Source organism: Oncorhynchus clarkii, chromosome 11 (assembly GCF_045791955.1).
Source record: "Oncorhynchus clarkii lewisi isolate Uvic-CL-2024 chromosome 11, UVic_Ocla_1.0, whole genome shotgun sequence".
Lineage (NCBI taxonomy): Eukaryota > Metazoa > Chordata > Actinopteri > Salmoniformes > Salmonidae > Oncorhynchus > Oncorhynchus clarkii.
In genome coordinates this window covers 17,388,874-17,401,171 of record NC_092157.1, presented here as the reverse complement: position 1 = coordinate 17,401,171, position 12,298 = coordinate 17,388,874, and positions in this window count along the sequence as shown.

Here is a 12,298-nt window from a genome sequence, read left to right as displayed (position 1 = left end):
TTCATATCACGTCAGCACCGCAGAAGGAGCAGTGTACCGCCGCAATCGTCGTCACCTACTGAACACAAAAGAACAAGACCCTGACGAGAAGAACTGTTCCCCTGAAAGCGAACGTGATGGACTAAACACACACACAGCACAACATACACCATACTTACCTGCAACACCACAAGAACTGATGACTGACACAGAAGCATGCTCAGCATCATATCACACAAGGTCAGGAAGAGAGGTCAAGCCCAGAGCTGTCCTAGACCTGTGAAATGTCAAAGGGTGTAGGCGGATCGCTGCCCTGAAAGAGTTCCAGACTGTAAACTTGTTATTGAAAAGTTGACTTGAAATGCTTTGGTATTTGTTTGAAACGTGAAGATGTCATTGCTACAGTGAGAGCTGAGTTGCTGAGAATCATTTGTTCTAAAAGGAACCGTATGCTGAATCATTGATTCAGAGTCTGTTGTGTTGATTCAGTTGGTGCAGTATGCAGTATAAATGGTTACCTTGAGTTCAAACTACAGAACATGTATTCTAAATAAACACTCAGAATATGTAAAACAATTTTGTTCTAAAAAAGGGGGATGTAATATTCATGTGTAAACAATTGTAATTGGATGCATTTTACCGCTGTATCATACTGCGCTATGATTGGTTATGCCCACCCAGGTGGAGAGGTCATGGTCAGTTGATCATGGTATGAGACACGTGAACATGCCAGTTATAGCTAGCTAAAGAGCTAAGTTAAGAAATATCCTGTCGTACTGCATTTTATTATTTTGTACAAATTGTGCAAAACAAGACAACAGGTTACCCCCTCATTCGAACGTAACGCAGCATAAGATCCTTGGTCTTGAAACTGTGACAACAGATAATTCCTGGGCGAGGACGTTGGCTCGGTCCAGGCATGGGGATGAGTTTGCGATGTGCACGGTCCAGCTGCGGCTCCGAAGCCAAAACTTTCGATCGCATTGTATCCCTCAGTAGCTTAGTGAAGAAGTCGGTGGGACGAGAGCCAGCCTCCACCCCCTCTGCCAGACCTGCAATGCGAAGGTTATGACATCTGGACCGGCCTTTTAAGTCAACCATTTTCACAGAAAGCCTCTGCACACTCTCCTGCAAGGATGTACATAGCTTCTCTAACTCATTGATCCTACCAGCGTTGAATTTAGAAGCCTTCTCAAAGTCCACAATACTCTGGCCTTGCGAAGCAACCATTTGATTTGTGCTCTCAATTTCGGTGTCCAGTTCAGCAATAGCAGCCTTGAAATCCTCAGCTATAGCAACACGTAGTTCTCCCAGAGCCAGGGTAAGTTCTGAAAGTGTCACGTTATGACATGTGCCTTCCGCCATGGCTGCCTCGCTGTTTGGTGGGGAGGAGGCCTCCAATGACGATTTCTTGTCCTTTAGTCACCTATTACTCAACATGTTGACAAAAATTCACGCTATTGTATTAAAGACTTATGGTGCAAAAAGTGAGATAAAGTAGGTTAAGTATGTTTTGTAAAAAGTTGCGGGAGCCTCTCTCAAACACAGCCTTTCACTCCAACATGCTAGCACCGCCCCCGAAAGAACTTGTTTTTAGTATTGACGAGACACTGATGTGACTAGGACATAGCATGGCTACCAGATAAGCTGTTGAAAAGATTAACAACTTGCTCGACTCCATCTTATATAAACTTAGATCGGGTGCTGAATCCTTGTATATATCCAAAGAATAAAAGATCCCAGATCTCCCAGAGGAGGATCTCTCCTGTCCTATTTGCCATGATCTCTTCAAAGATTCTGTTGTCCTGTTGTGTAGGCACAGTGTCTGTAAAACTTGTCTGCAGTAACACTGGAAACAAAGGCTACATCGGGAATGTCCAGTGTGCAGGAAGAGAAGCAACTCAAATTCTTAAAGAACATATGTGTCTTTCTTACTGGAGAGGAGTCAAAGAGATTCAGGGGAGTTTGAGGAGCTCTGCAGTCTACACAGGGAGAAACTCAAGCTCTTCTGTCTAGAGGATAAACAGCCCATCTGTGTGGTGTGCCAGGCCTCCAGAAAACACAAAAAACACAACTGCTGCCCCATGGATGAAGCTGCACAGTATCAAAAGGTACAGTTGCATAAAGATCTGCATTTAATATCCCAAAATATATCAGATATAGTATAGTATCAATGTGTTGTATTTGTGTGTGTGAAACCAGTGTATTTTTCAGAGATGTAGTGGTAAAAACTAGGTAGGTAAACTAACGCTCCCTTAGCTCTCGAAAACCCTTATTTTCTGTATGTAAGGTTTTCAGCCATTACATTCCCCCAAGGTTGGTTCCATGCAAACTACAATTCCAACACTGTGAATGTTTAGAAACGTCTGTCACGTCCTGACCTTAGTTCCTTTTTCATGTCTCTATTTTGGTTTGGTCAGGGCGTGAGTTGGGGTGGGCATTCTATGTTTTTCATTCTGTGTTTTGTTCTGTGTGTTGTATTTCTATGTGTTTGGCCTGGTATGGTTCCCAATCACAGGCAGATGTCAATCGTTGTCTCTGATTGAGAACCACACTTAGGTAGCCTGTTCTCACCTGTGTTTGTGGGTAGTTGTTTACTTTTTTGTGTTGTGTCACCTTTCAGGACTGTTTCGATTTTCGTTGTTTCACTTTGTTATTTTGTATTTCGTGTTCAGTTATATTAATTTACATGGACACTTACCACGCTGCACCTTGGTCCTCACCTTCTTCCACCAACAGTCGTTACAACGTCAATAATCTTTGCTTTCAAATGGCTTTCGAAACTTATGAGAATATGCTCTTTATCTTTCATGTCAGCGAGAAATAATCTTTCAAATCAAAATATACACTTACTGTAGCAGGGGTGGGTATAATCTGTGGAACGTTCCAACAGTTCCAAAAACGTCATAAATAACAAGGTTGCCAACAAACAACGCATACAAAGTTATATAGTGGCAGAATAAGATACAGGGCAGGGAGTGGGCTATTTAATTAAAATTTTCACGTCGAAAAATGTCTGTCCTCACACCTGTCTCGCTCCTCACCGCCCCTGGGACTGTGTCATCAACCTGCTTGCAGGTTCAGCACCTCCGCACAAATGCATCTATCCTCTGTCGGTGGCTGAGACCCAGGCCATGGAGGATTACATCCAAGAGGCACTCCAACAAGGGTTCATCTGCACGTCCACTTCTCCTGCATCAGCTGGTTTCTTCTTCGTGACCAAGAAGGATGGAGGGCTACGTCCATGCATTGACTACAGAGGACTCAATGAGATTACCACAAAGTATCGTTACCCTCTCCCGTTTTGTGCCGGCAGCCATCGAACAGCTGCGCGGGGCCCGGTTCTTTACCATATTGGACCTGAGGAGTGCTTACAATCTCATCTGCATCCGGGAGGGGGATGAGTGGAAGACTGAGTTTAGCACGATGTCTGGTCACTACGAGTACTTGGTGATGCCATTTGGCTTAGCCAATGCTTCGTCAGTGTTCCAGTGTTATAGGCATTCGTTGCTCGGATGCCAGGTGGTTGTGTATATCGATGACCTCTTGATCTACTCGGCTACCTTGGAGGATCACATCACTCACGTTCAAGCAATCCTGGAACGCCTCCTGGCTAACCACCTGTTCGTCAAGGCTGAGAAGTGCCACTTTTATCAGAGGGCAGTCTCCTTCTTAGCCTTCTTAGGCTACTAAATCATTCCGCAGGGAGTGAAAATGGACAACAAGAATGTAGGTGCAGTCAGGTCATGGCCAGTCCCAACCACCATAAATGGGTTACAATGGTATTTGAGTTTTGCCAATTTCTACCGCTGTTTCATCAGGAACTTCTGCTCCGCTCACCTCTCTCCTTAAGGGAGGGCCCTGTATGTTGTTTTGGAGCCCAACAGCCGACTGGGCCTTCTGTCTACTCAAGGGACATTTTACCTCCGCCCCATTGCTCAAACACCCATGTGTGTTTACTATAAGAAACTGTCCCCTGCAGAGAGGAATTATGACGTCGGTGATCGTGAGCTCCTGACAGTTAAGTTGGCATTAGTGGAGTGGAGACACTGGCTGGAGAGCACCAAATAACCATTCGTCATTCTCACCAACCATCAGAACCTGGAGTACATACGGACAGCGAGGAGGCTGAATCCTTGCCAAGAAAGGTGGGCCCTTCACAAGGTTTGACTTCACACTGTCGCCCAGGTTCTAAGAACAGCAAGGCCGATGCCCTGTCACGTCTCTACGATTCGAGAGAGGGTCCATTCCAGAATGCGCCTATATTCCCATCCTCCCGAGTCATAGCTCCTGTGGTCTGGGATGTAGATTTGTCACGTCTACTCCCGTTCCTCCCCTCCAGCGTTCAACGTCGCCGGTATACTAAACACCGGGCCTGGGATCCATCATTACAAATACATGGCTTCTATCATTACACGCACCTGCAGATCATCATTATACCCACCTGGACTCCATTACCTTCCTGAATACCTCCCCTATATCTGTCCCTCCCTTGGGTACTTCCTCAGTCAGTATTGTTCCTATGTTCATGTGTAAACACCACTGTTGTGTTGTCTCGTTTCATGTTTGTTATTTTATTAAACGTTTCTCCTGCTCCTGCACCTGCGTCTATGAATGAAGTAACGCTCCTTATACATTCAATGCATTTTTCTGCAAAAGGTGGTTGAACTGTTGAGCAAAAAAAAAGTGTAAACTTTGTTTACTTGCGTTTATCCTTCAGAGCAGAGTACTGCTGATATTTTTCAAGTACTTTTCTCAGTGGAGAATAATTTCCTCATTCCTGTAAAACAGATATATCCGGATCTAACCACACACGTGACGCACCTACTGTACACTCACATAACCTGACTTAAACACAGAGGAGAGCAGTCTATTCATCTTTCTTCCATGTAGATAAACTCTAATTAAAAAAGGAAGGAACATTTCGATAAAACATCCTCTCATTCCAGGAGGACCTATAGACTTTCCTGAAGCCCTTACAGGAAAAACAGGCGGTCTTTAATAAAGTTAAACAAACCTGTGACCAAACAGTTAAGCACATTAACGTGAGGATGACTAGTAATAAGAGAACAGAGAATTGTATGTATTCGGATCACAGTATTTTTGTGGGTAAACTGTGACAATTCAATTAACATAATTTAGTTGCTCACTGTCTCCAGACCCAGCACACAAAGATAATGATTAAAAAAGCTTTTCATAAGTTCCGCCAGTTTTTTTTCTTAACTGCATTGTTGGTTAAGGGCTAAGTAAGCATTTCGCTGGAAGGTCTACACCTGTTGTATTCTGCGCATGTGACAAATAAAATTTGATTTGACTATCAACTGTGCAGTACAATTTTAGCAGTATCAATGACAGTTGTACACAACTATTATTAACTTAACATGTTCTTCTTGGCTTCCAAAAAACATCACCAACTAGAAATCACCCACAGTTCTAATCTAGACTGAACAAAAATATAAATGGAACGTGCAACAATTTCAAAGATTTTACTGAGTTATAGTTCAAATAAGGAAATCCGTCAATTGAAATACAGATAAGCATTTGCTGGTCACAGATACTGTACCTTTAAAAAAAAGTAGGGGTGTGGATCATAAAACCAGTCAGTATCTGGTTTGACCATTTGCCTCATGCAGCGCGACACATTTCCTTCACATAGAGTTGATCAGGTTGTTGATTGTGGCCTGTGGAATGTTGTCACACTCCTCTTCAAATGACTGCGAAGTTGCTGGATATGGGCAGGAAATGGAACACGCTGTCATACACGTCGATCCAGAGCATCCCAAACATGCTCAATGGGTGACATGTCTGGTGAATATGCAGGCAATGGAAGAACTGGGACATTTTCAGCTTCCAGGAATTGTGTACAGATCCTTAAGACATGGGGCAGTGCATTATCTTGCTAAAACATGAGGTGATGGCGGCGGATGAATGCTACAACAATGGGCCTTGAGAGAAATAATGTTTTTGTCCGTATGGAAAATTTGTGGGATATTTTATTTCAGCTCATGTAACATGGGACCAACACTCAGCTCCTGTCACTCTGGACCCAGACACTGCCTACCCAGATCTCTGGATGTCTGAGGATCTGACCAGTGTGAAACGCAGGAATGAGACATTGTAGCTTCCTGATAACCCAAAGAGGTTTGATGACTGTATGGATCTGGATCTTGGGTTCTGAGGGCTTTAACTCAGGAACACAGCTGGGACGTTGAGGTTGGGAACAATAAATTATGTCAACTGGGTGTGATAGAAAAGTCTGTCCAGAGGAAGACAGCAGTTAAGAGTGGACACTGGCGATTCTGGCACTTCAAACATAAATACAGTGTATTTTCCCCACCAGAATCAACCAGTGTACTCCCAGTGGCAAAGAAACCCCAGACGATATCAGAGTGCAGCTGGACTGGGACAAAGGAAAGCTATCATTCTCTGACCCTGATAAGAACACATGTTTACACACTATTGCACACACCTTCACTGAGAAAGTCTTTCCATATTCTTGGTAGTTATTGCAAGCTCTCCCCTCTGAGAATCTTTCCAGGGATGGTCTCTGTAAAAGGACAAAATAGTTAGTTAGTCTGGCTGTAATGGGACAGCCCTGGTGGTGATGTTGTGATTATGGTACAGTATGTCAAGGTTTTATCCCGGGAACAAGACGATACTGTTGAGTGTGTTAGTGGATTTTAGGGGAAAACCAATTGTCTTAATAAAGTTTTAAAAAGGCATCTTTGAAATCAACTGAATGATACTTAGTACTATAACGTAAAGAAATTGTTGTTGTTTTTTACAGTGAAATATTTTGTATTGCATGTTTAAGGTCATTGCGCTGTATGAGTGTGAAACTCTTTTTCTTGATCAACCTTGTCACAGTGTACTACCATTTCCCTACCCCAACATATTTATGTAAATTAATTGTACAATTATTTGGGAAGCTGAGTCATTGCAGGCTTCTAATTAGGCAGACTGGGGTCATGTTTGGTCCAGGGCACCCTCAGCGGTGCCAGATGCAACCAGTGTTCAGGGGAAATGGAAAGGGAGCCTGTGACGCAACTTCCAATTTTGGACATTGAGACAACTCCTCCACATTTACTGAATTGGTTCAACACTGCAGACGAGAACCTCCTCTGACAGGTAGATTGTTTTCACATTAGGGCAAAAAAAAAAGAAACGCCACTCAGGCTATGTTAAATTATTGGTGCTTTGAAAAAAACAAGGGCAAATATTGAAATTAGTGATCTTCGGGTCAGAAAGTCGGAGCTCTAGAAAGATACCAGAGTAATTCAGTTGGATGACCATTCAAAACTATTTTAACCAGTTGGAGCTAGTTTTTATCCCCGAGTTCCCAGTTGTCTTGAATGCACTGAAGTCTGAGATTTCCAAATTCCTAGTTGTTTTGAACACATCATTAGTACAGGGTAATCCGGGACAAAGAACCATGAAGAATAGAATAGCGCCATTCAGAGGTGAGAGGTGTCTGATTTACAACAACTGACCCAGGTCCTAGGTTCTGTCGATCTATTGGTCGGTGGGATGGGTTACAGAGTGTTGATGAGGGAGTAGGGTGAAGTTGCCACTAGAGATGCTGATTTTGAGTCAGTTTAGCATTTTCCAACCTAATGGTTAAGGTTAGGATTGTGGAAGGGGAAGTTGATCCTAGATCTATACCTAGGGCAAACTTCAACCCAGAGCGTTGATGGGCGAGTGAGGTAACCCCAATGCCTGGTCAGTAAGGACAGGACATGTATAAAGTGTCCTGGAGTCCCTTTGGCTGCCACGGCTCCTGGTGGTCTGACCTGTTCGGAGTCTATGGAAGACCAATTGCCTTGTAGGGTTTGAACCTCAGCAGAGCAGGCTGGGGGGGAGTTGTTGTACAAGAGGTATTCTATCCACCCTCAGTATTATAAATTAATTATAAAATTGTTTAAACGCCTGTTGTACGTTTTTTTTTATTACCAGTAGTTCTATATAATTAAGTCTGACAAAAACATGGTGTTCTTAGTATGAGCGTTTAGAATAGCCTGAGCGCCAGTCTGTTTACGCTATCATGCCAAGTCCTGTCACTCAATGCCAATGGCTTGAAAATGAGCAATGGGGTTGGCAAGAGCATGAGCACAGATCTGGGTCCAGGCTAGGTTTAGAACACTGAGGAGAGCAATAACAGTATGTGCAGAGTTCCAGTTGACTCAAATATCCACCCCTAATCAATCTATCAATTAAATGTATTTATAAAGCCCTTCTTACATCAGCCGATGTTACAAAGTGCTACAGAGAAACCCAGCCTAAAACGACAACCAGCAAGCAAGGCAGATGTAGAAGTACGGTGGCTAGGAAAAATTCCCTAGAAAGGCAGGAACCTAGGAATAAACCTGGAGAGGAACCAGGCTCTGAGGGGTGGCCAGTCCACTTCTGGCTATGCCGGGTTGAGATTATAACAGTATATGGCCAAGATGTTCAAACGTTCGTAGATGACCAGCAGGGTCAGATAATAATAATAATCACAGTGGTTGTAGTGTGTGTAACAAGTCAGCACTTCATGAGTAAATGTCAGTTGGCTTGTCATTGCTGAGCATTCAGAGTTAGAGACAGCAGGTGCGGTAGAGAGAGAGTGAGTCAAAAACAGCCGGTCCGGGACAAGGTAACACGTCTGGTGAACAGGTCAGGGTTCCATAGCCGTATCCATCAGCCCCTCACCTGACATTCACCTGCTCATGGTAATATACTGTACAATCCCATAAAACTTAAAGATCCACCCCTCACACACCAAGTCCATGATTACACACCTGCTCACGGTAATGTACAACCCTCTCAGCTCTCTTAGGACATAAAACAGGACTTCTACAAAAAGCAAGTTTAAACTGAACCATTGAATATTCCACGTAAACTGTAACTTTCAGGCCCTGCTAACCAAACAAGGGTGAGTCTTGGAAGTGAACTGTTGCCTCCAGAAGCCATTCCAGAGAAAGGAATGTGACTATAAGAGAAAATGGCTTCCAAATTGTTGCGCATATCTCCTGTCCATTGTGGCATGACATCTTCAAGAATCCAGTCCTACTTTATTGTGTAGCCACAGCTTCTGTAAACCCTGTCTGCAGAAACACTGGGGAGAGGAGGAAGAAAAGGAATGTTCTGAATGCAAGAGAAAATCTTCAACAGAGCTTTTCCTTCACCTGGCTCTAAAGGACATATGTGAGGCCTTCTTACAGGAGAGAGCTTCAACAAACTCCAAACGTGCTATGCAGTCTGCACAGGGAGAAATTCAAGCTCTTCTGTCAGGAGGATAAACAGCCAATCTGTGTGAAATACCAGACCTCAATAAAACATAAACACTGGATCAGATCCATAGATGAAGCTTCACAGGTTTATAAGGTTTAGGAAAACATTGATTAAATTCAAAAATATTATTTGTGTTTACTATTCATAAAACAAGCAAAACATGGATAGACGCTTTAAACAGTTTTTTCCTGATGGTTGTCAGTCTGTAGGGCAACGATATGTTTAAATTGTGAAAGGGGTTATATATTTTCTATAGTCACTTTACAGACAGTTACCAAGTTTCCCTGTCTGATGTCATACATGTTTGAGTTTAGCCACGCCGATCACTTATATTTTGAATACAGTGCTCTGTTCTCTCTGTTAAGCTCCTGTGATTCTAGACACTGCCCACCCAGATCTCATCCTGTCTGAGGATCTGACCAGTGTCAAAGTCAGTGAGACACAGCAGCTTCCTGACAACCCAGAGAGGTTTGATAGCTACAAATGGCTCCTGGGCTCTGAGGGCTTTCACTCAGGCACACACAGCTGGGACATTGAGGTTGGGGACAGTTATTGTCACTGGGTGTGATACAGGAGGGTGTCTGAACGAAGGGAGTAGTTAAGAGTGAGTACTGGTCATTGAAGCAGTTTGATGCAAAATACACAGCACAGTTGCCACCAGGACCATCCATTGATCTGACCGTAGCACAGAAGCCCCAGAGGATCAGAGTGCTCCTGGACTGGGACAAAGGAATGCTGTCCTTCTCTGGACCTGTTAACAACACACACATACACACTTTCACACACACTTTCACTGAGAGAGTATTTCCATTAATTGGTGATTACGGCAAACACCAGTGCATAAGCATCTTGGCAGAGGAGGCCTTTTTAACAGTGGAATAACCCTGCAATGATATTTACTCACAGCCAAATACAGCTGAGGTAAACACTCCACAATGCTTCGGTATTTTTATTTTGAATTTGTCAGCAATGTTCCATTTATTTATTTTTAACTGCTCCTTGCACTGCCATGTATTATTAGGCCTGTTCTTTGAGTGGTGAGGACTTGTTAAAATCCTTGTGGAACTGTTTTGGATGAGCTGTAATCTGTTGTTTGCAAGTACAAGTAAGCCTACAACCACTGTTTCCATAATCAATTCTGAAGAGAAAATAACCAATGATATTATTGTTTTATATGATTGTTGTAGAGATTATTGTTTTGTATAGACCAACAGATTATTTTGTACTACAAATAATTGTTTTGTATAAGCCTACAGATAATTGTTTTGTACAGGCATACAGATAATACTGATTTTAGTTTTGTTGCCCCTCACTAGGCTAGGGAAATTCAGATGGCTGATTGTTGGCCTTTTACTGACTGTTGTTCTTTATGATTGTGTTGTATTGCTCTAGTTTTCATAGTGTATTAATGTGTATATTTTTGACATTTTTGTAATTACAGGGCTCTTATGAAAAACCTTGTTCTCAGCATGATCAAAATAAAGGTTCAATAAAAGACTGTGGCTAGACAGCATTGAAACACAAGTTTCAACAATACAGATTGGGAAAGGAGGACCAAGGCTCTCTTCATATAATGAATTAAAATGACTTTATTTGTATGGCATGCTCAATGGAAACAAAGTTTATAAACTCCGACGTGTTTTGGCTGCTTGGCCCGTCAGGGAGTACAAAGATATGATAATAGTCCTCTTTTGAACATCTTTTTCCAATCAACCCTGATTTGAAGAGGGAGTGGTTACATAATTAATTAGACAACACCTAGTAAGCAATACTATACACATTCAAAAGTGAAATACTGTAGATATGTTATCAAAAATGCAACTGAAGGCTAGAAGCATCAGAACCCATAGAAAGGTAGTTAACCTTGAATATGACAGGGCAAAGTGCTAAGAATAGGAGAGCCATCTATTTTATAGTACACTAGAACACAGAAAACATGGACCACAGCAGTCTAAACATAGCTGAGTGCATTAGAGCAAAATGTCCACTAGATGACAGCAAATGGACCTATCACAACCCTATAGGAAAGGTGAGAAATCCGTATCTTCATTTAAACCAGGGTACTTAGCGGTCTGTAGTTTGTAAATCCATATCTTCATTTAAACCAGGGTACTTAGTGGCCTGTAGTTTGTAAATCCATATCTTCATTTAAACCAGGGTACTTAGCGGTCTGTAGTTTGTAAATCCATATCTTCATTTAAACCAGGGTACTTAGTGGCCTGTAGTTTGTAAACCGAAAAACATTCCCTTTGGTTTAGCTGTTTAAGACGGTCCCCTTTTTTAATTGAAGCCAAAACATGATCAACATCCATAGCTTGTAGGGTTGCCATGGTGTAAGGACTTGTAGTGCCTAGCCATGGGGTAGTCTTCATAGCCTACCCGTATGGCGTACTTGTGTTCCTCTAAGTGCTCTTGAAGGCATCTCTTTATCTGTCCAATGTAGAACACCTTGCACTGTGGACATTTCAATCTGTAGATGACATGAGCGGTTTTGCAGTTAATGAAATGCTTGACATGATTCTCCATTTAAAATCTGTGTCAACAAAATGCTTTTTCTGTGCAATATTTCCAGAATGGGACATGGGAGTGAGTCTTTTTACAATGTTTTATTTCACCTTTATTTATCCAGGTAAGCTAGTTGAGAACAAGTACTCATTTACAACTGCGACCTGGCCAAGATAAAGCAAAGCAGTGCGACAAACAAGAACACAGAGTTACACATGGAATAAAGAAACATACAGTCAATAATACAATAGAAAAAGTCTATATACAGTGTGTGCAAACAAGGTAGGATAAGGGAGGTAAGGCAATAAATGGGCCATAGTGGCGAAATAATTACAATATAGCAATTAAACACTGGAGTGGTAGATGTGCAGTAGATGAGTGTGCAAGTAGAGATACTGGGGTGCAAAGGAGCAAAATAAATCAAATAAATAACAGTATGGGGATGAAGTAGTTGGATGGGCTATTTACAGAAGGGCTATGTACAGGTGCAGTGATCTGTGAGCTGCTCTGACAGCTGGTGCTTAAAACTAGTGAGGGAGATATG